Source organism: Lissotriton vulgaris, chromosome 6, assembly GCF_964263255.1.
Source record: "Lissotriton vulgaris chromosome 6, aLisVul1.2, whole genome shotgun sequence".
Taxonomy (NCBI): domain Eukaryota; kingdom Metazoa; phylum Chordata; class Amphibia; order Caudata; family Salamandridae; genus Lissotriton; species Lissotriton vulgaris.
Window position 1 is genome coordinate 472189504 of NC_141694.1, and position 26943 is coordinate 472216446.

A 26943-nucleotide genomic window follows, 5' to 3' on the forward strand; every position below is an offset into this window, starting at 1 on the left:
TTAGCTAGACATTTCACTCATATAAAACCATAGAAATTCCTCCGTTATAGTTAGTTGTACTAACTATAAATCGTGCACCCGCAATCCACTACTGATGATGTCACATTTTACATAATTCATGACATGGTCAGTGACATCACTGATGACATCTCAAATGACATCACTGATGACATCACTGAATACATCATCCACATGACAATCTGATACAACTTATCATACACTAGTATAACCTTTCAACACTCATTATAAAATGTGGAGTACCATATTTGAAACCATTGACATACCAATGCAAGTTTCTAAAAACCTACCCAGTGAGTCCTACATCTACACACATCTAAACACTTACCTATAGATTCACTCATACATGCTAACAAAGATCAATAGAACACTATTGAATATACTTATACACCTACATCAACATTACACTCCAGCACACATCCTATTCATTTATGCAGTCATTCTACTCACTTATGCAAACAATTGATCATACTTACATTTTACTAAGCTACACACTTACACAAACACCACTTTATTTATTCATATAGATAGTAACTCATAATTAGTGTGTTATAAAATCACTATTACAAGTATACAGTTATCCATACATCACTCACACAATCACTGAGTCTTATGTATACTTATTTATATACAACAACTGTCACATACATTGCCTTTTTTATTTCTAGTTTGTTGGACCTGTATCATTAAGAAATATATTTATTCATCACCACACCTATAAAGAGATTCACTCACCCAAACAACTGTTTCCACATACAGTCTTAACCTCATATACCTTCTAAATCAACTATTTACATATCTTTGGACAGTCAAACACACCCATCCAACCACACACACACATTCATTCACTATCCCATACAAATACTCACTTAACTAATTAATAACTAATATAGACGTTCACAAAGCGAGTAACCAATGTATGTAGTAGTTTACACAAGAGATAGAGTGATACAGGTATTGATACAGTTTAATCACTATCCCAAATATTTATTGAGACACTTTAAATTTGTCACTTAGACAGTCAATCACATTGCTACTAAATCCTCAATTCAAAGGCCAGAAAAAAGCCTCTTCTGGTGGGAGGTGCTTTACATCTCCTCCAGGCCAGAACAGCCTTCCAAGGCAGGAAATTTCAAAGGCATTGCCACTTTTGAAGTTCAGACCAGGCTTGCCCAGATAGTGGGGGATGCCAACACTCGTCCTGCTCCACATTTGGTGGAAAGACAGACAGGAAAATAAATTAGATGAGGAGTGCCCAGATTCAGCCAACATAACCCCTCAGGTTTGGCAGGTGATGTGATCCCCTCTCCTGAAAATCCACAATTTTTAGATGGTGGTGAAACAACTTATCAGGGCTAGGGTAGTGCCTCAACCCACACGAGGTTGTCAATTAGAGGGTGTAGGCACCCTATAGGTAGGTACCCATTGGCTATAACCTGTCTCCCCTGTAACACCTCTAAACCTAATATCTTCTATAATACAGACACTCACACACCTACTCATTTAACCAAATATCCACTTAAACAGCCACTCACTCACCCATACAGCCAATTACACACCCAGTACCTCACTCATAGAGCCATTCAGATACCCACTCACTCACCAATACAGTCACTTGCATAACCACTCATCTACCCATGCTGCCACTCACACAGCCACTCACTCATCCATATAACCTCTGACACATCCACTCACTCACCAATACAGCCCACCCACTCATCCACTCAGTCACCCACACAGCTACTTACACACCCACATATACTCAAAAGACCCACTTACACACCCGCTCACACACCTATACAGCCACTCTAACACCCACTCACACACAAATACACACAGTTACAAAGGCACTCACATAATACATATTAGAAATGAATATATGTTGTAATCCCGCATGTTATCTTTCCACATACCATTACAACGCATGTAACATTCCGCAAATATCATTACTCCGCATTTTTAATAATGATTCAATCACAACTCAAAAAGTATAAAATTATACTTTTAGTACACATTTTATTATAACAAATATTTTTGCCACGAAAATAAAAAACGTATAATAGCTTTTTTTAAAAATTTTGCATAATTAATATATTGCCACTGGATAGATGAAGAAATAGTGGTTTTGCTTGAGTAATTTATTTATAAAAGTAATGAAGAACTGGGACAGGATAGTGTTAAAATTTCATATTTACAAACTAATCCATCCTTCAAATTAATTCAATTAAAATAAATTGAATCTAACTTACCTTGTAGAAGTAATATCCTTCGTCCCTTCCCGATGAAAACACAGTGCAAAGTAAAACTATTGTTTATTCAGATTACAGCTTTCGTCAAAACACATATTAATCATAAACGAAAGACAATTTTTTTTCTATATTTCACTTAATATACCTGTTTATCTGCTTCACCCTAACTAAAATTCTTCTACCACTCCACATAATTTTTCACTTACTCCTGGCTTATTTTCATAAAATAACTTTCATGGTTTATTTTTTTCAAAACAATTATTCGAACGTGCTCCGAGTGTGTAGGAACAGATACTCTGAACAATGATTTGGTAAATCACTTTCTAAAACTGAATACATTTTAAAACTCAACTTCATAAAGATATTTATCGTTTTGTTTATTAGAGTAGTTATTTACCTCTTGATAACTGTTTTTTATATGCACGTTTAAACAATAATATAAATAACGCTGTATCATGCCACTAATAATTCTCAACAAACTTTTAAGTGGCCAAAAGACTCGACACATGAGATATGTGGCATCAGATACATGAGAGTTGCATGGGTCTGGAACTCGTGGTTCATGCCATTTCCTAATTTTTCATTCATTTAACTTTCTTATATTTTATTGTATGCACCTGAAAGTTGAATAATTTTGTGCCCCTCCAAAACGATCTGTGAAGTTCTTTTCTTTTCAAGAATGCGAAGCTGATGCAGACATAATCACCCCTTCATTGCCCGGCAGCTTGCGAAGTAATAGTATTGCGGAGTGAAAGTATTCGATACGAATGTTTGTGCGGAGTGAAAGTATTCGTTATGAAATGTTTTGTGGAGTAAAAGTATGCGTGATATTAGAATTCAGAAAGAAAAAATCGTAGTAAATGACTCACACCATTAGAAATAGTATCACAGTTGTGGAATAGAGCAGGACTTGCCTCTCTCTGGCTCCCACTTGCTGCTCATTTAGCAGTTGTAGCCCTGGGCCTATTCCCCATAGCTTTGAGGGGTGTTAAAAGCCTGGGGACGCCCTCTGATGGTATAAGAGGGGACTGATTGCTGATGGGGCATTCTAGGGCAGCACTGCTGCTCGTGGGCTGCTGCTTCACTGAGTTCTGCCTGCCATCTTGAAGTCTGGTGTCCGCACAGTGGTGACCTGGGGCCAGCCTCCATGGGACTAGCAGCAGACGTCACTTCATTGAGGGTGCCTGCAGCGCAGTGGAGGGTCCTCAATCTGGGACACCAAAACATGGTGATTTCCTGTGGTAGCTCCTTTGGACTGGGGATACCAGTGGGACCAGATACCAGATGGGCATGGCTCCAAATGAGTCTGAAGGTCTCCCGCCAGGAGCTCCAGGGTATCCTTGAGGACCTGACACAACCCGCTGATCAGGTCTCGCCCACCATTTTGAGGCCTCTTGTTTGCCATTTTGGGGACTTGGTCTTTACTGCTGTGGCTTGCGGCTGCTGTACTGGGGCCTGGTGGTGGCCCTGATCGCTGTTGCTGATGCCCTGTGGTGGAGGCTCACCCCCATCATGGGATCCTTTCGGGGCAGCACCTCTGGACTTAATTGCAGCCCTGCTGTTTTAGGGGGCTGCCGTCCTATCTTAGGCCTTTCATCTGTTGCGGCTGTGCCTCAAGGTGGTGCTGTCATGGAGCTGCTGGGTAGAGGTTGAGGTGAGCCATACAGCACCTGTGGGGAGAGCTGCTGCCCTCAGGGCACTGGAGGTGAGACCCTCGGAGGCCCTGGACCTTTACCTATCACCTAAAAATCTCCTATACCCTCTCCTTCAGTTGACAGCGCACTGGTGTCCGAGGACTAGCACTCGTAAGCCCTGCTGCAGCTATGGCCATATTTCTTAGTGTCTTAGATGCTTTTGGTGAACCCCCCAAGAGATTTCTCCAGAGTGGCCCATGTTTGTGAAGTGGAAGCCAGTTGGGGGCTGCCGTCTTCTTGCACCACACCGGTTGGGCCTTGATGGGCCCTATATACTACACTGAACAGTGTGTCTTGTGGCTGCCTTAGGTGTGCATGGGGGTACACTACAACCCATGGACATTGCCCATGCACCCCCTGGAAATTTCACCAGTTAATATTGCTTGCCATCAATCTACAGTTCAAGAGGGTTTGGAGGACATTTTTTGAACTCTTTTTGGTCTTTTCCAATGCTGCTGCTAGACTTTATGCTGTTGCGATGTGCTAGCTGGTTGAGAGGGGACCCTGTGGGTTCTCCCAGCCTGCTTGCCACAGTTCCTCTGCTTCAGCCACCCGGGCTGGCTGACCTTGCCCACTGGACCTTACCTGTCCCACATGGGTGCTGCTAGAGGGTCCTCCCCCTACCCTTAGAGACTACCCTGCTTCTCCTCTACCATCTGGAGCCTTCCTGCTACTTCTCTGGACACTGGGCTACCCGTACAGATTCTCTGTGAGCATGGAGTGCACCATGGACACACACTTGGAGAAGGAGGAGATGCGATTTTGCAGAGCCACAGTTTTGGAAGAACAGCAAATTGAACTGCAACTCAAACAGGAAGACCTGAAGAATCGGAAGAATAACATTTACATGTGGGCTCTTCCACAAGCAGCAAAGAGCAAAAGCATAATGACCTTTATCACCAACCTCTTCTACACCATCAGGGGTTTATGATGATGCCTCCCCACTGACATTGGACAGAGCCCACCGGGTGGCACTGGTCTCAGGTCGCCCGGTGATTGCCTCCGACATACTAAGGAGGGTTCATTTCTTTACCGAAAAGGAAAGCCATCCAATAGGCCTCAAGGAAAAAGACAGATGTAGTTCAAGGCCACATGGTCCAACTTTATCAAGACATTGCTACGACCACACTATAAAGACAAAGAGACTTCAGGTCCATCACTGACCAACTAAGGTACCTCAATATTAGAATATCAGTGGGGCCACCCCTTTGTGCTCATCTTTACCTGGGAGATCCGTCACAGAGCAATGTCTTCTCTGAAGGAGGTGAAGCAAGTCCAGGGCTTGGTGCAGGACACAGACAAGTATAGCTTGCACCTGCTGTGCTCTCCCAGTCAGCCACCTCTGAAGTTTTGATGGCCACAGCACAGCCCTCCTCTGGCCTCTGCAGGCACAAAAGAGATGTGGCCTCTCAGAAAGCTAAACAGGATAATATCCAACACATACGCAGCCTGGAGAGCAGCAAATTGCCCAGCCCATCGACCTCTGGCTCTCTCTAACGTGAAATCTCCTACCCCCCTTTGCCTGACATCGGATGGATAGGTGCACCCCCGGTACCTGATTCTTTGCTTCTCTGTGCTGCACCGTGGTCGATTTCCTGTTGCTAAATGTGTTGGCCTCAAGTTGGTTCCTACCTCTCCTGAATTATTCCTTATAAAGGGCGCCTTTAATACTCTATATGTACACTGCCATAATTTATTCTGCAGAACATGGCTGGTTGTTACCTGCCATCTCAGTGACGCAATTATGCTTGAGTATATTTCTTTACATATTATAGATGTCTGCATTGTTTTCTGACCAGTACCACAGCTATACAGACATAGGTTTCTAGATATACTTCAATAGTCATGAGGAAGTCTCGAATAAAGATGAAAAACCTTTTGCCTTTGCTCGGATTTAACTACATATTGTTAAGGCTGTACTTGGACTGAAAAACATATTGTCAACAACACCATTTCTTTTATTTCAATATGTTTTTTTACTGATTTGTCACATATAGTCAACAACGCTTTGTCATTACAGGGTGGCAGCCCAAACTGGCTGTGTTTGTTGAGGTTACAGTTCCACAGTAGATATGTAAGGCTGTCTCCCTATCCACTCTCACAGAGAGAATAAGGATGGGTCAAAAAGGGAAAGGATAGATAGTAAAGGAGAGAGAGTATAGATAGTATACAAGAATTTTACTGCCTTCGTGTTTGTGATCTGATCTTGTGGGGGTGTGGTTTAAGGGCCTTTTGTAGAGGTCCAGGAACTCATCCGAAGAAGCCCACTTTCGTCTGGAGCTTTGTCTCCATGGTGAGTTCCGCAGGGCAGTGCTGTCTGCGCCTCTGAGGTATGTCACTCAGTTGAGCCAACCCTTGAACATTGCCTTGGTTGTGTCTTTCCAGTTGGTGAGTATCATCTTCACTGCCGCTGTCAGTAGGTGATCTAATAGGTCTCTGTCATGTTGTGAGTTTAGTTCTGTTGTCATGAACGCAGTGGTAAGGGTAGAGAAATTTAGTTTTAGTGTACACCCAAATGCTTTATTATTAAAGGTGAATATTTTCTCTCAGAATCTTTTAACTTTGGGACACTGATAGATAGGGTGTGCTAGGTCTCCCTTTTCTTTATTGCAGTTCCAGCACCGGTCATTTTCCCTGAGACCCATCACCCCCAGGTGAGCCGGGGGCCGGTAAGTCTTGTGCAGTAGCCAGAATTTTGTCTGTGCTAAAACTGGGGAGTTTTTTTGTTTTGTGAGGGGGAGGCTCAGAGGAGATGGAGTCCCCTTTCGCTGAGTGTGTTGTCGAGTTGTTTTTCCTAGTGTGAGGCAGCTTTGTCATTAATTTTGGTGGTGGTTGGGCGTAGTAGCTTGTAGAGATGTAATACCTGATGTCCTATTCTGTTGAGATTCGTCATGTATTGGATGATTGATAGTTTGTACCTTGCTGGATTCGCTTTTGTCAGGGCTATTCTTATTTTTTGGAAGTTGTACAGTTCTATGTCTGGGAGATTATGCTTTATTTTTAACATGGTGAAGGTAGTAGGGCTTCCTCCCTCTTCGAGCTGCGCTGGGTAGGAGATATCTAGCTCTGTGGCTCTACACAATAGCATCTCCTCCTTCTCCAAGTGTGTGTTCATGTGTCTATTGAAAGGGGTTTCCCCCTGTACTTAACCTTGGTGTTTTCCCACAGCGATTCCCACTTTGAGTTTTTTACACTTTACTCTATTTTTTGCTCTACTTTCAGCAAAGCATTGTTGGTATTTTTGAGTACTGGGTTGGAACCGGTGTATACTCCTGGCTAGACAGAAGCCAGTAGACCCCATGTTTTGCTAGAAATGTGGTTTGGAAGGTTTTGAAGTCCACTACATTTAGGCCTCCCAGTTTTTTGAATAGTCTTAGTTTTTTCAAGCGTATTTTTGCTTTTTTGTCTCGCCAAAGAAATGTATTAATCAGCTTATCTATCTTGCGGTGGAATTCCTCGGTGAGTAGGAGAGGGAGCATATCCAGCAGATAATTGATCATCGGGTGATCATCATCTTAATTGTTTCTATCCTCCCCCACCATGTTATGAATTTGTGGGACCAGGATTTTAACAGTGTCTTAATCTTCCCCAACCAATTGGATGTTATGTATGAGATTGTCCTTGGACAATGTCCATAATTGCACTTATTTGCAGCAAGAAAGCTGTCTGTTGTAGCACAGAAGTCAATTTACTTTCAACAATTTGTGGGGGGTTCATTGCAGGTTGTATTCCTCCACTGCTGCTACTTTTAATAGGTATGAGCAGGTCCTTGTCCACATGAATATCTCTGTTACAGTCCAAATAAAGTGCCCTTTTTGATGCAACATACCACCTATTTAGGACGGGTGGGAAACAGTGGTGGGGGAATGCTGTGGGTTGGGGGCAGGATGAAGGAAAAAGAAGTGTAGGACAATATTTTAAGCTGAAACATGTTCTTCTCTCCTCCTACATGTCCCACATGCCATTGTGCCACATTCAATAAAATTAAGTGTAATAAAGGAATTCAAATGACAGTGTCCATTTTAAATAGTGTACATACACAAAATATTGGCCTTCCTATAAAGGAGGAATAGTTCTAGGGTCAAATTTATCAATATTTCACACAACGCAGCAAGACAAATTGCTGCCCTGTGCTACAATACATGAAAGAGACAAGGCAGTAATGCATCATATTTACCAGTGTATGGCGCATTGCTCCTCTCTGTCTACACTGGCACACAATCTGCTACCTAGCATAAATGTAGGCACCGTTGTGCCATGGTGCAAGGTTGCCTGCTTTGCAGACAGGATAGCTTTTGTGTAGGAAGGGACACCTTCCAGCATAAAAACAATCTTTAGTGGCCGTTTCCTCTCTTTCTGTATGCTGCAGAACACAGCACACTTAGAAAGATGAAACAACTAAAAGAAATAAAGATATTTCTCCTCGTTGCACCTCTCTGGGGAAGGTGTAGGAATTTGAAGCATTCCCAGGTGCACCAGTCTTGGTAGATCTGGGAATGCATCAACATCCATGGATGGATGTGGAGGAACACCCATGCTACACCCATGACATACCTTTCCAGGGCAGAATAAGGCAAGGCTGGGACTTGTGCTACCTTTCATTACTTCAGATTTACCAAGCAAACCAGGGCCATGCAAGGTGGCCTTGCAATAATTGGTAAATCGGGCTTAAGTATTGGATGGCCCTTGTGACACCATGCATGATGCAAGAGCAACATATTGCAATGATAAATCTGTCCTTTAGTATCATGCATAGACACATAGCTTGAGAAGGTCAACACTTTTTAATTGTCATCACAACTTAAAAAGTGATATGTAATATTGTTTATCCTGGTGTCGTGATAAGAGTGGTTTGAAAGTGTGAATTTCAGGGGGAGTCTGTTGGACTTTAACTAACTGCCCCAAAGGAGGACACAATTCAAATAAAAGGAATTCTTGATTGCCCATGCAATTAGCTTTTTATAGCCTGGCACATAGCTGAAGAGCAAAAAATATAGCATGGCCCCACACTTTAGACAAGTTCTCCCAGGCATTAAACAACATTACATGTGTCCTAATGTTAACAATAAAACAATTTTCAGAGGTGGACATGAAACCTAGTTTTGCCACACAAATCACTGCCATGTCCTGAATCCAAACAATTACCTCTCTATACAGAACATCTTCTGACTGAAGAAATATGGGCCCCAGAATTAAACTCATTTAGTAATTAAGGAGGACACTGCTGGTCCACTACTTTATCAGTCACCATTTAATTAACACGTTGAAATGATCTAGTTATTCTGGAGAATGATCTGCAGAACACATGCTGATAATTTTTGCAAAACTCCCCTAGGAATAAAAATGAAATAACGTAAATTTCTTGGGTAAAGGTAGTGACATCACACTCCATTTCAACCCCCAATTCATTCGTAAAAAGGGCAGTTTGTCCCACTCTTACTGTACAAACAGGATTCTTTCTGTGCATGAGGTTAGTGAAAGAGCTTGGAGTAGAAAACAGAAAGTAAACAACACTCACAACTCTATTTACTTTCGGTTTTAGCTGTTGCCTTTAATATATTTGATCATTGATGTAATAAGAGTGGAGACAGTTGTACTTAAAAGTAAGCCAATGGTAGGTGTTGCTATCTTTGGCGGTGCCTAGTTAATGTCCCTAGGTGCCATTGACAACATTTTCAGAATTAAAGATGGTGTGTTAGTTACGACCAGCGTATCTCACATTCATTTCCAAATATGTCTGTAATATTCTTTCAGCGGCAGCTCATCTAGTAAGGTCGAGGAGTGTCTTCTTACCGGAATAATTAAACAACATGGGGTGGTGATGGACAGAGTTTCTGAATTAAGCAGAATACTCTCACCCAGTCAAGAGATCAGGGCTTAATCCAACACCGTTTTTTAGCTCACTGCACCATCCCAGCTCAGAACCTGGCTATATGCAAATGAGTCTGTCCCTGGCCCAGTGTATCATGGGAACAGGGCAAACAAAACTACCAAGCCAATTCTTTTACTGGGAAAGAAACAAGCTACCGGGTTTACCGGTTTCTGGCATTTCAGCCGTCTTCGGCCCGGCTTGCTTGAATCCTGATATTGCAATGAGCTAGGGACTCACGTCTGAGTATACCCTTCCACGCTTATGGTGGACAAAATAATTAAACAACAGGGGGTGGTGATGGACAGAGTTTCTGAATTAAGCAGAATACTCTCACCCAGTCAAGAGATCAGGGCTTAATCCAACACCATTTTTTAGCTCACTGCACCATCCCAGCTCAGAACCTGGCTATATGCAAATGAGTCTGTCCCTGGCCCAGTGTATCATGGGAACAGGGCAAACCAAACTACCAAGCCAATTCTTTCACTGGGAAGGAAACAAGCTACCGGGTTTTTTTTTTTTTTTTTTTTTTACCGGTTTCTGGCATTTCAGCCGTCTTCGGCCCGGCTTGCTTGAATCCTGATGGTGCAATGAGCTAGGGACTCACGTCTGAGTATACCCTTCCACGCTTATGGTGGACAAAATAATTAAACAACAGGGGGTGGTGATGGACAGAGTTTCTGAATTAAACAGAATACTCTCACCCAGTCAAGAGATCAGGGCTTAATCCAACACCGTTTTTTAGCTCACTGCACCATCCCAGCTCAGAACCTGGCTATATGCAAATGAGTCTGTCCCTGGCCGAGTGTATCATGGGAACAGGGCAAACCAAACTACCAAGCCAATTCTTTCACTGGGAAGGAAACAAGCTACCGGGTTTTTTTTTTTTTTTTTTTTTTTTTATCGGTTTCTGGCATTTCAGCCGTCTTCGGCCCGGCTTGCTTGAATCCTGATGGTGCAATGAGCTAGGGACTCACGTCTGAGTATACCCTTCCACGCTTATGGTGGACAAAATATTTAAACAACAGGGGGTGGTGATGGACAGAGTTTCTGAATTAAGCAGAATACTCTCACCCAGTCAAGAGATCAGGGCTTAATCCAACACCGTTTTTTAGCTTACTGCACCATCCCAGCTCAGAACCTGGCTATATGCAAATGAGTCTGTCCCTGGCCCAGTGTATCATGGGAACAGGGCAAACCAAACTACCAAGCCAATTCTTTCACTGGGAAGGAAACAAGCTACTCAGACGTGAGTCCCAGGCTCTCCACACCACTGGAGTCAAGCTATCCAGGCTGAATGAAGGCTGATAGCCAGAAACCGGTCCTTGGATGCTTGATTCCGGTCTGGGAAAGACATGGCTTGGTAGTTCGGACAGGATTGTTCCCATGGGGCACAGGGTCAGAGCTGATTTCCATATAGCCAGTGTCTAACCCAGGGTGGTGTGGAGTGCAAAAAAACGATGGATTTAGGCCCAGATCCTTGTACTGGGGTGAATGTATGACATTGTTCTACATTCTGTCCATCAACTGTGTTTTTTGCAATTTTCACCCCGAGTGTGCTGGGTATACTCAGACGTGAGTCCCAGGCTCTCCACACCACTGGAGTCAAGCTATCCAGGCTGAATGAAGGCTGATAGCCAGAAACCTGTCCTTGGATGCTTGATTCCGGTCTGGGAAAGACATGGCTTGGTAGTTCGGACTGGACTGTTCCCATGGGGCACAGGGTCAGAGCTGATTTGCATATAGCCAGTGTCTAACCCAGGGTGGTGTGGAGTGCAAAAAAACGATGGATTTAGGCCCAGATACTTGTACTGGGGTGAATGTATGACATTGTTCTACATTCTGTCCATCAACTGTGTTTTTTGCAATTCTTACCGGAATGACAGCAATGTTTTTATTGTGTTCTACATCTTAAATAACTATAGGAAATTAATTATACATAAACATGTAGCATACAAATATTTTTACTAATTTGTTTGTAGTTAAATACATATTTTAATTGTCCATCTACCTTACCATAGGTAGACTCTGAAGTTAGATTGGAGATTTCTATGTGGTAAAGAGTAGGGAAAATTAAAAAAAAGTGTATTAAACTCTATAAAAAATTAGTCAAATATTTTTTGCTAAATAATAAAAATAATGTAATTTAATTGTATATACGTATTTTAATGTAGGATTTTCTTTACCATTCTCTTAAATTCCCACTGAAAGTAAGATATTTCCAGTTTTGTTTATGCATTATTAATTGTCATAAGTGTTTTAGAATCAATTTAAGTAGTGTGAGCATAGCTTAATAGAGATTAATGATATTGAAAAAAGGTTGTTAAACATTTTGTATATTTAAATATTAAATATGTGTTGTTTTTTAGATTTTACTATTAAATTACATATATTTATATTTGTACCTATTTTAAATAAATGAATTGAATGTAACATTTTTATCTACAAAGAATTACTTTCAGTCATTAACTCCATTATTTTCAGTGGGAGAGTTTTGCAGTACCAGTGGCTAGCCATGTGTGGTGCTGGACGTACTACTGTTTATTTTTGTTAGTAATACCTTACAGTCATACATTTGACTCTACCTCATGTTTGAGGAGGTGGAAACGTGTAACACTACGCTTTTGAGTAAACTTACATTCAAAATTTGTGATCAGCTTAAAGGTGTAAAATTCAATCCAAAACTTAAGGGTATATTACACATTTAAATTACTTTCAAGAGTAAGTTTCCTTAGTAAATAGCCACCAAAATCTAAAACAGCAAATATCAGCTAATGAATCAGTGGAAACGTTATTAGAGCATGGGATAATACAGTGTAATTGAAACTACTAAATTGAACATACTTAATGAATTCCTAAACCCGCTGGACAAATGCCCAACATTTTCACATGACAATCTTTCAGGCAAGCTAGGACACAAACCAGTTTTGTCAGTTGTGATCACTAACAGTTGTAGGCAATTAAAATAATGACAGCTTTTATCCTCTACAGCTGAAACAGACGGAAACGCGTTTTATCTGCTCGGCAGGATTGCTACTAATTCTAACACTCCCTACAACCTCCTGTGTTGCGGAGGTCTCAGCCTCCTACCGAACCGCTGCCTTTTTAGACACATAAGCTGTTTGATTGGCTTAGTCCAAGATTTTGAACAGATTTCACATCATTAATTCTATGGCAGACTGCCATGTTCCTTTTATTGCCCGAGTTGATATTGCTTTTCCAAGTGAGCATCATCTTTTCTTTCTTAAACGTTAAAGAATGCTTCCCTTGTACCAAGCAGACTGAATATGCACTCTAAAAATCTAAACCTGCATACAAACACGTCCTATGCTTGATACGTGATTGTCATACACTACTCCCATTGGATTAGAATTACTGTAATTGTACACCATTGTCTTCAAGTAAAAGAATGAATGCGACAGTGTAATATGTGAAAGTTGGAAAATTAAATTAATTACAATCAACCAAAAACATTTGCTAAGAAGATTTATTTAACACTTCAATAACATAGTCTTAACGTCAAACCGTGCTACCATTACCATCTGTAAATTACTTAATTAAACACACACACTTTTATATGGTATGTAACATCATTGGGTTTTCAAACATTGCATGGGAAGCGGAAAAATTAAGGTCAGCTCGTTTGGACCAGGTGCCAGAGGGAGGCTGCTCTGGTTAAAAGATTTTTCCCTGAGAGTGGCTTCGCTCAATTGTGAGAAAATGACCAAGAAGGCTAGACTAGCGAGGAACAGGCATGTGGTGTCTGTGTAACAATTAAAGTATACCAAGAAGTGATGGATGGACTGTTTGAAATAATCTCTGTGACCCTATTAACACACTTCTACAGTCAAATTATGAAAGAAGTAGGTTTCAGTAAAAAAGAGAAATATGTTAACTAAATTGATTTAAAGATTATTTATAGGGATTATCTGTTAAGGCCTCACCAAAACCCCCTTCAGCATTTTCCAGGTTCAAAGCAACCCAAAGCAGGCTACAGCACTTCGTATCCGACAGACTCTGTACAACTCCGTGTCTAAGAGTCAATATAAAGTTTGTTTGACTACAATCCTGAAAGTCAGTTCGTGGTGGAGAGGTGCTTCTCCCATCTGGAAAGTTCCTTCCTTCCCCTTCCAGGTTTCAAGATCGTTCTGACCAACAATGTTACTGCAAATGGCATGTGAAGGGCACAGGTATGTTGTACGTCTCCATGTTATAACTGGCATCTTAGTAACCTGGCTACTTCTCCATGGCTGGGTAACATATTGAGTTTTTGCTAGGAACATTTTGCTGCTGCGCAGTGTAAGCAATCTGGAAAGTTTGATGTGTAGTCCTACGTTAAAGAGGCTACATTGAATGAGATAAATGGTGCCACATTAAAAACATCACAATGATTTAAGACTGGTTCATGAGGCCCCATGTATAGCAGGATAAAGATAAAAAAAGAACTTATATAGAGATAACAAATATGAAAAAAGAGAAAGACACGAAAGTCACGAGAATTTTTAATATACAGCCAGCCTAAACATGAGAGAAAGTCGATAACCTTTCCTTGATGAACTTTCCAAATCACAGTACAAGAGATATAAAAAGCCCTTTCAGAAATGGTATGAGCCTTGCCAATTGTGCCCATGTGTAGGAAATTGAAGGACGTTACTCTAAAGTTTCCCTCCCATCACCAAGCCTAACCAATGGAGATATCATTCACTACCCAGAAAAGCTGTCGAGAAGGCAAAAAAAATCTTTTTTTTTTAAATACAAACCTTAAGACAGTTATCACTACATTTTTAAAACAGTTCACATTACCTACTGGCCTATTTGCCCATCTGTGTGCTCACACAGAGGATATGTACCTTGAAACAGGACAATCAAACAACAAGGAACGAGTCCGGAAACAGTTGGATTGTTAATCCTATACCTATCAGTTGAAATGGCAGTGTTGTTACAGAGTCACCGACAGGTGACTGTTCACATGCAGAACTACAATATAACCAGTCCCATCATATGGTTAGCAAGTTGTGACCTACTAGTTCCGGGAATTGCAAACAAAACAGGTGATGGACAGAATGTGGATCAATGTCACACATTCACCCCAGTCCAAAGATCTGGGCCCAAATCCATCGTATTTTTGCACTCCACACCACCCCGGGTTAGACAATGGCGATATGCAAATCAGCTCTGACCCTGTGCCCCATGGGAACAGTCCAGTCCGAACTACAAAAGCCATGTCCTTCCCAGAACGGAATCAAGCATCCGAGGACCGGACCGGTTTCGAGGTAACACCTCTCATCAGCCCGGCTAGCTTGACTCCAGTGGTGTGGAGTGCCTGGGACCCACGTCTGAGCATCCCCAGCGCACTTATGGCGGTAATTGCAAACAAAACAGGTGATGGACAGAATGTGGATCAATGTCACACATTCACCCCAGTCCAAAGATCTGGGCCCAAATCCATCAATTCTTTGCACTCCACACCACCCTGGGTTAGACAATGGCGATATGCAAATCAGCTCTGACCCTGTTGCCCCATGGGAACAGTCCAGTCCGAACTACAAAAGCCATGTCCTTCCCAGAACCGAATCAAGCATCCGAGGACCGGACCGGTTTCGAGGTAACACCTCTCATCAGCCCGGCTAGCTTGACTCCAGTGGTGTGGAGTGCCTGGGACCCACGTCTGAGCATCCCCAGCGCACTTATAGCGGTAATTGCAAACAAAACAGGTGATGGACAGAATGTGGATCAATGTCACACATTCACCCCAGTCCAAAGATCTGGGCCCAAATCCAACGTTTGTTTGCAATTGCCACCATAAGTGCGCTGGGGATGCTCAGACGTGGGTGCCAGGCACTCCACACCACTGGAGTCAAGCTAGCCGGGCTGATGAGAGGTGTTACCTCGAAACCGGTCCGGTCCTTGGATGCTTGATTCCGTTCTGGGAAGGACATGGCTTTTGTAGTTCGGACTGGACTGTTCCCATGGGGCAACAGGGTCAGAGCTGATTTGCATATCGCCATTGTCTAACCCAGGGTGGTGTGGAGTGCAAAAAAACGATGGATTTGGGCCCAGATCTTTGGACTGGGGTGAATGTGTGACATTGATCCACATTCTGTCCATCACTTGTTTTGTTTGCAATTGCCGCCATAAGTGCGCTGGGGATGCTCAGACGTGGGTCCTAGGCACTCCACACCACTGTAGTCAAGCTAGCCGGGCTGATGAGAGGTGTTACCTCGAAACCGGTCCGGTCCTCGGATGCTTGATTCCGTTCTGGGAAGGACATGGCTTTTGTAGTTCGGACTGGACTGTTCCCATGGGGCAACAGGGTCAGAGCTGATTTGCATATCGCCATTGTCTAACCCAGGGTGGTGTGGAGTGCAAAAAAACGATGGATTTGGGCCCAGATCTTTGGACTGGGGTGAATGTGTGACATTGATCCACATTCTGTCCATCACTTGTTTTGTTTGCAATTGCCGCCATAAGTGCGCTGGGGATGCTCAGACGTGGGTCCCAGGCACTCCACACCACTGGAGTCAAGCTAGCCGGGCTGATGAGAGGTGTTACCTCGAAACCGGTCCGGTCCTCGGATGCTTGATTTCGTTCTGGGAAGGACATGGCTTTTGTAGTTCGGACTGGACTGTTCCCATGGGGCAACAGGGTCAGAGCTGATTTGCATATCGCCATTGTCTAACCCAGGGTGGTGTGGAGTGCAAAAAAAACGATGGATTTAGGCCCAGATCTTTGGACTGGGGTGAATGTGTGACATTGATCCACATTCTGTCCATCACTTGTTTTGTTTGCAATTGCCGCCATAAGTGCGCTGGGGATGCTCAGACGTGGGTCCCAGGCACTCCACACCACTGGAGTCAAGCTAGCCGGGCTGATGAGAGGTGTTACCTCGAAACCGGTCCGGTCCTCGGATGCTTGATTCCGTTCTGGGAAGGACATGGCTTTTGTAGTTCGGACTGGACTGTTCCCATGGGGCAACAGGGTCAGAGCTGATTTGCATATCGCCATTGTCTAACCCAGGGTGGTGTGGAGTGCAAAAAAACGATGGATTTGGGCCCAGATCTTTGGACTGGGGTGAATGTGTGACATTGATCCACATTCTGTCCATCACTTGTTTTGTTTGCAATTGCCGCCATAAGTGCGCTGGGGATGCTTAGACGTGGGTCCCAGGCACTCCACACCACTGGAGTCAAGCTAGCCGGGCTGATGAGAGGTGTTACCTCGAAACCGGTCCGGTCCTCAGATGCTTGATTCCATTCTGGGAAGGACATGGCTTTTGTAGTTCGGACTGGACTGTTCCCATGGGGCAACAGGGTCAGAGCTGATTTGCATATCGCCATTGTCTAACCCAGGGTGGTGTGGAGTGCAAAAAAACGATGGATTTGGGCCCAGATCTTTGGACTGGGGTGAATGTGTGACATTGATCCACATTCTGTCCATCACTTGTTTTGTTTGCTACTAGTTCCGGGAGCCTGACCCAACATACTCCCTGCATCTTTAGTTATATCAAACCATTACCAAAATATTATTCTCAAGGACAGGCAGTCCGTCTATGATCAGTCTCCAACCAGGGTCCAGAAAGGGTTACACATTGAGGTTTGCATATAGAGGACTCACATTCAGATGAGAGGGACATGTCTTTCCCCACCTCCAGACAATCTAAGTATGGGGGCTCAGCATCATAATATGGATGCCTTCCATCCACTATTCACTAAATATCTCATGGATGACACCCTGGGTTTGGTCCATGAGCTCATAGTTCTCCAGCTGAGAATGAACAATGACCAAGTCACTAAAGGCCTGCGGCAGATATCACATACTCTCACAGGCAGCTGGGGTATCTTCAAAGCAGAGGTAGTAACTGCAGCATTAGCTTCAGAGTTGTCTTCTTCAACTTATTGACTTTACCGCTGTGGGCTATTTGTATCTCCTTGCCCTCACTCTCCTCTGGGGTTCATGAGATCTAGTCTCAGGGGATGGTGCCCTCAAATGTTATGTGAAATGCAGCTCCAGCACAAATTCTGCAAATATTTACAAAACCTGTATTAATGGCCAAACAGCTTCTCTCCTTTTCGCAATCATCCCACTACACTTTTAGAGTGACCAAAACCAAGCAGTGGCTCTGCTCAGAATAGTGGATGCAGAATAGTAGTTATCCTGCTCGGAATTGGTGATAACTACGGCAGTATGGTTATATTTGGTTTTGAAGGAACTTCAAGTGCTGCTTTTGGGGCATCTACAATTTTGTTGCAGCAGGTACAGTCGGGTGCATGAGGAAAGAGAGTGTTAGAGAAAGAGGAAAGAAAGAGACAGGGGTGAATGAAAGATGGAGGGAGAAAAGAGAAAGAGGATAGTGAGAGATCAGAGAGACGGATGTGAGTGAATGAGAGAGACAGACATGACTGAATGGAAATAGAAAGAGAGTGGGGGAGAAGAGAATGGTGTTGGTTTGAACATTTTTGCTTTGGGGGTTTTTACTTTCCCATCCAGCCATTATGTCAAGTTTAACAAACACTTAAAATCAGAGCTTTCAATAAACACCTCACTCTTACACTTACATTTGAAAGATACAAAGCATTTCAGTGAACTACAGAATTGAGGTGAAAGTGAAATATCTAATTAGGACAATTCCAGGTTTCTTTTGGATGTGATTCTCACCATTTTCTTGCCAGAACCGAGGCTGTAACTGAAATCCAATCAGATAGGGCCAAGTCTCTTTAAAGCTAAGTTCCTTTGCAACTGTTGCAAAACCACAAGCACTCAGAATCAGGGCATGTGGAAACAAGATGGAATGGAACAGTAAGGAAGAAGTACTGGAATGCGGCCTTGAATTAAGTCCCTTTCACTTTTTGTGAACAAAAGTGTATGCACTCAAGCTTTGATTATAGTGTGTAACGGACAAGTTAGCAATTGAAAAAAAACAGTCATTGATATGCACTGAACACCAGAAGGTTATGGGACAGCTTTACTAGCAAGATGAATCCAAAGATTGCAGGATGAAACGGAGCTATAGGAGGAGGGAGAGCAAGAGATAAGTAGCAACAGCATAATGATGCATGCCTAAGGACGCTATTAAAGGAAAAGCAAGAAACAATGAAGTTGCGAATTGAAGGCAGCTAGGTGCTACCTGGACCTCGGAGCAAATAAACCAACCAAAACGAACAGTTGTCAGATCAAAGGCTGATTGGGAATACAGTGCTTAAGTAAAGTTGTGCCTATCCAGACACGGAAGGGAAAACTGGATGTCATCTTGCCTTGGTCTCACTCCAATCCATACACCCACAACCTCTACTGTCCTTAAACAGGTAGGACATCAACCCTTGTTATCCCACCTCCCCAAACTTCAACTCCTTGGTCACCACAAGCACCAAGTAGCCCACCAATTCTTATACCTCCCATGAATTTGAAACCCATTGGGACCTGTTCTCAAATAAGTACTGATGGAAATTGGGTTACTGGTTGAGGGGGGTGAAAGCAAACACAATCGCTGTCATGGTTAAACACAAGCAAACCCCAAACCCACCCGTGCTTAATCCTCTAGTAGCTTGGCACAAAGCAGTCAGTCGTAACTTAAAGGTAATGTTTAATGTATTTACAGTAATAAAGTGAAAACAGAGCACAAGAAAAATCCCACACCATTTAATAAAAATAGAGTAAAATATTTTAAATTATTAGAGACCAAAACCACAAAACATCAATCAGTGGAACCAGAGATATGCAGCTTCAAACTTTTAAGCAAAAATAGTCCCTAAAATCTCAAAGCACCAACTGTAGTTATCTGTTGCCATACCGGAACAAAGTCACAAGTTCAGGCCGACCTCAATGGAATGTCGGCTGGATACAGGGAGCAAGTTAGGCCATCTGAATAAAAGTACATTAAATCCTGGTGGTGCAGCATTGCAAGATCCTGTGCCACAGTTGCATAATGCAGCAGCGGTTCTGAGTAGCTGCGAGGCTGTGATGCAGAGTCATACATCATTGACAAGGATGTCATCAATGACGGGCTTGCGATACGAAGTACTGCTTTGCAGATGTTTGAGCATCAGCGATTCCAAAAAAGCTGTGGGGTTGCATGTCAGAATCCTGCATCATTGACGAAGATGCTGTTGAAGAGGAACTTGCACTGCAAAGGCCTGCATAGGGGATGCGTCATGCAGCAGCAGTTCTGATGAGACTGTGGCTGCGAAGAAGTGTATTGAGCAACCTCCACAGCTGGTCTGGCAGAGTGCCTTCAGGCTCACTTGCAAGGGTCCAGGACTGGGGTGGTACCACTTGGGGGGAGGGGGTAGAAATTACAGCAGATCAAGTTCACATGTTGGTTTCAAGGTGGTTGTAGATATTTCTGTCCCTGATTCTCTGATCAGGAGCCCGGCCAACTCACCTTTGGAGTAACTCTGGTGGTCCTGGGTTCAAGATGCAAGGCAAGTCTTTTTAATCAGGGCAGCAGGTCAACAGAGTAGCAATCCTACTTGGAGAGCAGCACAGCAGTTCTTCTGACTCACAATAGAATAGTTTCAAGCTCTTTATTAGTGTACTCAGGGAGAGTCTTTGTGATATCAAGTGTGGTAGATTACAACTCTTCCCTTCATCAATTCAGAGATGGCCCATCCTGCCAACACATATGGTCATTTGTCTCACTATCTAGGAACAATATACAAAGACCGACTTCCAGCTGCATCTCATCATGTGACCCAGGAAAAAGGCTTAAAACACTAAATGTTTAGGACAAGAAAATGGAAAATTTCTAAAAGTGGCATTTTCAGAATTGTGACTTAAAATATAACTGTACCACTTAAGAGTGATTTGAATTACAATTCTTTGGACACCAAACTCAAACTTTCCATCTGCTACCAATTGAAAGTCATCACTTATTAAATGTTGGTAACCCAACGTTATCCTATGGGAGAGGCAGGCTTTGCAGTAGTGAAAAATGAATGTAAGAGTTTTTCACTTCAAGGATATGCAAAACTATACAAGTTCATTTTTTTTAAAATACACTAGACCTTGACCTACGGTTGTTTAGGGCCACACTAGGGGTGACTTATATGTTTTAAAAAAGATGGTTTAGGCAAGGCAAATGGTTTGTTTTGCCTGATTTGTATGGTAGTTTAAAATTGCACAGACAGGCAGCAATTGTAGGCTTCATACAAGGTTAAAGGACTGCTAAAGTGGGTAGCACAAGCAGTGCTGCAGGACCTCTAGTAGCATTTAATTTGCAGGCCCTGGGTATGAGTAGTACAACTTTTTTAAGGGATTTTATAAGTAAATTAGGTATGCCAATTGGGTGTAAGCCAATGTTGCCATGTTTAAAGGTGAGAGTATAAGCATGTTAGCACTGGTTAGCAGTGCTAAAGTGTGCAGAGACCTAAGGCCAGCAACAAAGAAGTCAGCAAAAACAGGAGACTGGAAGATGAAAACTTGGGGGAAAACCACACCAAGGATGTCAGATCCAATAAGTACGACAGTATGCCCACCCTCAGAAGCTCTCCCTAGTTTGTTGGGAAATCTATGATGAAAGGCCTTAACCAAGTGAGGAGAATTTCATAGGTTACGAGTATCTGTCAGGTGGCCTATAAAGCACTGAGTCTTTGAGATTTAGTAGCTTACTTCATACAGTATGTGAATGGTGAAATACTAATGGAGGGGTAAGATGCAGCGGCATAGAGGAGATATTTTTAACAGGGAGCCATGGAAGGGTGGGTGGAGGTGTTTATGTTTTGGGAATGAGATTTGTAATTCTACTGGGATGAATATTAGTGTCATTCAAAACCATCTTTATTCAGCAGTAAGCTATAAAAGCATACATCATTTCAAACAAATCAATTATCACAATAAAAAAGAATAATTTCCTGTAAAACATAAGATGGCAAGCTTTTGTAGGCAACTTTTGCAGAAACTCCGGGGCTGATCAATATTGTCTAACATTTTCCTTGTGTACCACTTGTACATCATCAACCAATCTTGGGTAAGAGTAGAAAGTAAAAAACACCATAAAGTGGCAAGTGTTCTGGGTCCAACCATTATTGCAGTGGCAAAGTAACTCACAAGATCAAGTACATTGCTCTGGAAAGGAACACTTTAAAATTGGCCAAATGTAGCCCAAAATAGGTAAGGAAAGAGCAGCAAATGAGTTTTTAAAACCATAATCGACAAGGTTCAGTAGTACAGACAGTTACTGTAGGAGAATAGGATCTGGTATTTCACTGTTTAACGACTTTAGTCTGGCAGGGCCCTGCTATCCAGCACCCCAGCCTAGCTGCTTCCTCTCTAAATTGATTACATGTGCATTAGGTACACTCCAGATTGGATACTGGGTTACACTTGTGAGTCCCTAGTGTATGGTACACCAGGTACTCAAGAGATAGGTACCCCAGTGGCCTACCAGGGCCTGAAGCATGTATTATGCCACCCCTGGGCAGTCTTCCAAAATGGCACCACAGGACTACTACTGAAGCCTGGATAAGGTGGTGCATGCACCCCTTACTAAGATTTAGGTTTCCTATATCTACCTTTAATCACTGACACATATAAGTCTATCAGTCACTTATGGCAGTCCTTATCAATCCTGAAGGCAGAGTGCTGGGTTTGTGTGAGAGGGTGCCCAAGCATGCGCTGGGCCCCTCTGCAGCTTTCTGTGCCTATTCTCTGAGGCTGTTCTGTGATGCAGCTAGACCATACACTCTTAAGTGCAGTATAACCTTGCGGTAAATGCTAACTTTGGAATGGCTGCATCGAAATATGTTATGTTTGGTGTAAAAACACTTTGGAATCCTTCTCCCCACCAGTCCAGGTGGTAGGGGTAGAATTCCACCCTTCTAGGGGGAGAGACATGTACACACTGGTCTACCCTGTATTAGTTTTAAAGAGCCCTGGCATCACACAATGGATGGTGCAGCCGCAGACACAAGCCTGGCCTCCTGCTGGTGACTGAAACTCTGGCAGGGGAGGCCTGGACCATAGGTTTCCTATCACAGGGAGGTGTAACCACCCCTCTTTCCAAACCCTCCCATAGGTGGGACCCTAGAGTATGTCCAACTCCTTTTCATAGTATAAATAAGGGAACCCTGGCAACAGGACTTTAGATGACTCCTGGGTGAAACTCTGAAACTGAATCCTGGAACCTCTACACTCTACTAATGACTAGAGGACGGAAGAATTTTCCTTGGGGTCAAGGAGTGACTCCCCTGTTCAAACAGGCACCAACAAAGCATGTGCTGGTCTGCATCTCTGAAGCTCCCGCTGGACTCTGAAGTAATTGCAACCCAGGAAGAGAATTTACAGACTTTTCCATGGCCTACCCAAGTCCCCAGCAAAGCTGAGACCCGCAGCTCTCACCAGTGACGTGGAACCAGAATCCCTTGACACCGTGCACATTTGCTAAGTGCATTGACTTCCCGAGCCTTCCTGAAGTTGTGCTTTGAGTTGCTTTTAGCCCAAGCCCCGAGCACCATTTGCACCAAAGATTATGTGCCTACACTTCACGTGTGTTCCGTGGGCCTGATTCTTGAATTTCTGCTTGAGGCTCCTTCACGATCCCTGGTCCATTAACTAGTGGGTCCCCATTAAAGCCATTCTGATTTTCCTTGGGCTTTTCTCGTTGTGCCACATGTGCCCTGACTTCCCACTGAGTGGTGAGTCCCTCAGATCTTGCTGGTCTGCACAAAAGCATTTCTTTGATTCATGCATGGGTTGCTGTTGCCAAGGCTTGCTGGGTCCAATCCGGGCACCCACACTGCAATACTCAACATCCTTTGTGGAACAGCTTAAATCCAGTACCTGGTTTTTGTCAGCTCCTCCTGGTCCTCGTGGCTGAAGAGTCAAACTTCACCTTCTTCACCTGAAATCACCTGACATCTGTGGGCTTCCGACTATCGTGTCCCTGGTTATGGGCTAGTGTCCCCTCTGCTTTCAGGTTCTTCACATCTTCTATCCAGGCTTGGATCACTCCAGACACTTCTTCAGCAGCAGCACTTTGCTGCAGATCATCATTGAAAATGACGACGAAACCCTACACCAAAAGACACCTATGCATCCGGCTACCCTGGGTGAGGTAACTCAAGTACTCCAGTGCTCCCATGGATGTTGGCTCTAGAACCCCTTAAGTCTAAAAGGGTTTGCTCAAAGTCTTCCTCTATGTGACCTTTTTCTTTAAAAAAGGCAACTTTCCCTGTAGAAGTTAATGGTGATGTGTGGCTGTGTTTAGACACTGCACATGTCCTCCGTGGGTCCCGTGGGTCCCCTGTGCCACCACCTTTGTTGGTTCCTGGTGGCCCCAGTGGTTCTACAGGCTCTAGCCTTATATCTATGCAAGTTGCAGTTCTTATACCAATTTATTGATATATGGTTTTGTATGCCCCTAGGGCTCAACGTCTATTGTGCTAATTTACTGTGTGTTATTGAGTTTACTGAATGTACTTTTGCCTCTAGCCTCATAAAGAGACTAGTGGGATGTGTTTAGAATAATATATTTTATGTATATACCTGGTGTGGCTCTCCTTTCATTTGGTTATTCACAAGATTATACACTGGTAAAACAAGCTGCTTTACATTCCTCCAAGACTAAGGGGCCGATTAAGATGGCGGACGGACCTGAGAACCTCTGCATGGCCTGCGGAGTTCCCTCCTGTGCAATTAGGATGTGACCGCCACCCTGGCGGTCACATCCTCTATTTTTACCATTGCGGCTTGTGCGGCTTCAAGCTGTATCCGCCGCAATGGGAAACATGCATACATTGCATTTGTATGAAGAAAGCGGCAGGCACCGTGCGGTGCCTGCCGATTTCTGCATACAAATGCATGTGTACCCCCCCACCCCCTCTTCACCCAGGGGGCCCACAACGGGGCCCCTGCTGTGAAGTTACACATGCTTTTCCTTGGCGGAAAACCCGCAGCAGAAAAGCATTTTAAACAGCCCATCCTAATATGGCTGACGGTGTCCGAGAGACACCGTCACCACATTAGAGCTTTTCCGCCGCGGTTGTAAACCAACCGTGGCGGAAAAGCAACGGATGGAAACCAGCAATCCTAATGTGGCGGTGGGTCTTTGGTGGGTCTGCTGCGGTTTTTCCGCATCCTCCGGGCCGGCGGTGGCTTCCGCCGGCCCGGAGGATGCGGAAAATCCGCAAGCGTAATAGGCCCCTTAACCTGAAGGCTGCTCTCCACAGCAACCACTAGGATAGCTTTCTATAAAGGTTATATTTAACCTACCATCAATAAGGGTCATTTGGACTGGTGCAAGGTGCCCACTAGAATAGTGGACAGCATATGACAGGTCAACTGCTCACACCAGTCAGCACCATGTACTTATCCAATCATTCTGCCAAAATCCAAGCACTTATAAATACGCCATGCTTTCTTCTTGCAGTACTCTCATCATCAAGTCAGTACCCATGTACTTATCTAATCACTCTGTCAAAACCCAAGCACCTATTTATTCACCACACACTCTCTTTGCAGCACTCTTATCATACTGTCACCACCCATGCACTTGTGCAATGACCCAGGCACTAACTCATGCACTGCTACAATCCCCTGCGCACTACCCATGCAGACCAGGTATCGCCCTGTCACTACCCATGCACTCCTCCAATCACACTGCCAGCACCATGTACTTATGCAATGGCCCAGGCACTAACACATGCACTGCTAAAATCCCCTGAGCACTACCCATGCAGACCTCTAACCACGTACACACTACTGATTCACTCCTCCAATTACCCAGGTAGTACCCATGCACTCCAGAAATCCTGCTGTCACTACCCATGCACCCCTCCAATCACACATCCCGCACCATGCACGTATCCAATCACTCTGCCAAAACCCAAGCACTTATAAAATCACCATGCACTTTTCTTGCAGTACTCTAATCATGCAGTCAGTACCCATGTACTCATGCAATGACCCAGGCACTAACACATGCACTGCTACAATCCTCTGTGCACTACCCATGCAGACCTCTAACTACCTACATACTACTGATTCACTCCTCCAATTACCCAGGTAGTACCCATGCACTCCAGCAATCCCTCTGCCACTACTCATGCATTCCTCCATTCACCCATCCAGCATCATTTACTTATTAACAATCACTCTGCCAAAACCCAGGCAGTTATAAAATCACCATGCACTGTCATTGTAGCACTCTAATCATCCAATTGTGGAAAATTGGCAGAGATCGCTGTTAGCATTTAGCTGAAGCCATCTTGTTTCCTGCAACCATCTTGTTGACCATGTGCTTGCCATGTGCTCTTTCCTTCTTCGCTGTCATTTGCACTTGTGCTTTGCTCAAAGAACTGGCTATAGTTAGCCTTAGCTACTCTGCACATGCTCAGAAGAGTTTGTAGCTGTCCATGCACCTGCTTAGGTTTGTTACTGTTAGGATGTTTCTACTAAAGTTAGCAACTGTTGGCTCCTCCTTCTTTGTTGACTGTGCATTTCTGTATGTAACTCTCCTATGTGTATTTGTACCGCCTTCTTTTGAGCTCTTGTGTGGGTACAAAAGACCCCCGGTTCTTCTATTTTGTATGCTACTTCAAACACTACCGAAGGGTGTTGTATGAATGTAGTTCCACCTCATGAGGTTAATAAAATATCTTTTTGCTATTTCAGTTTTCGTGCCAACTTCTATTTACTGGTCTGAGGACTTGTGTGCAGAGAAGGGCGAACCCCTAGCACTGGTAGGCCTTGCTGAGGTCCACCTCTACAGATTGGTGCTCAACAATGGGGCTCATGAGCAACTGAGATGCCCGAAGAGTGGTCGAAATGGAGGATTGGAATCTCGCTACGGATGATCACTGCCCGTGGAGGCCCTCGTCTTGGCACTCGCAGCGTTTTTCCTCTCTTCCTGATCTGACCCTACAGGCGGTGCTGGTCCTCGACTGAGATCCCTTCTGGTGTTCGCCGTGCAGAGAACATTTGGTCAATTCAGAACTTGCCACTTAGAATCTGGAGACTTTTGTTTGGTAAGGTTGTTTGATGCGACACTTTGTATATGGAAATTTGCCAATATTTGGAATTTGTTTGGCTATATATATATAAATTGCAATTTATATAGGCAGGTAAGGAGGGGCATTTTCTCCAATCTTTGAATAATTTGTCATGGTACATATTGTGTTAA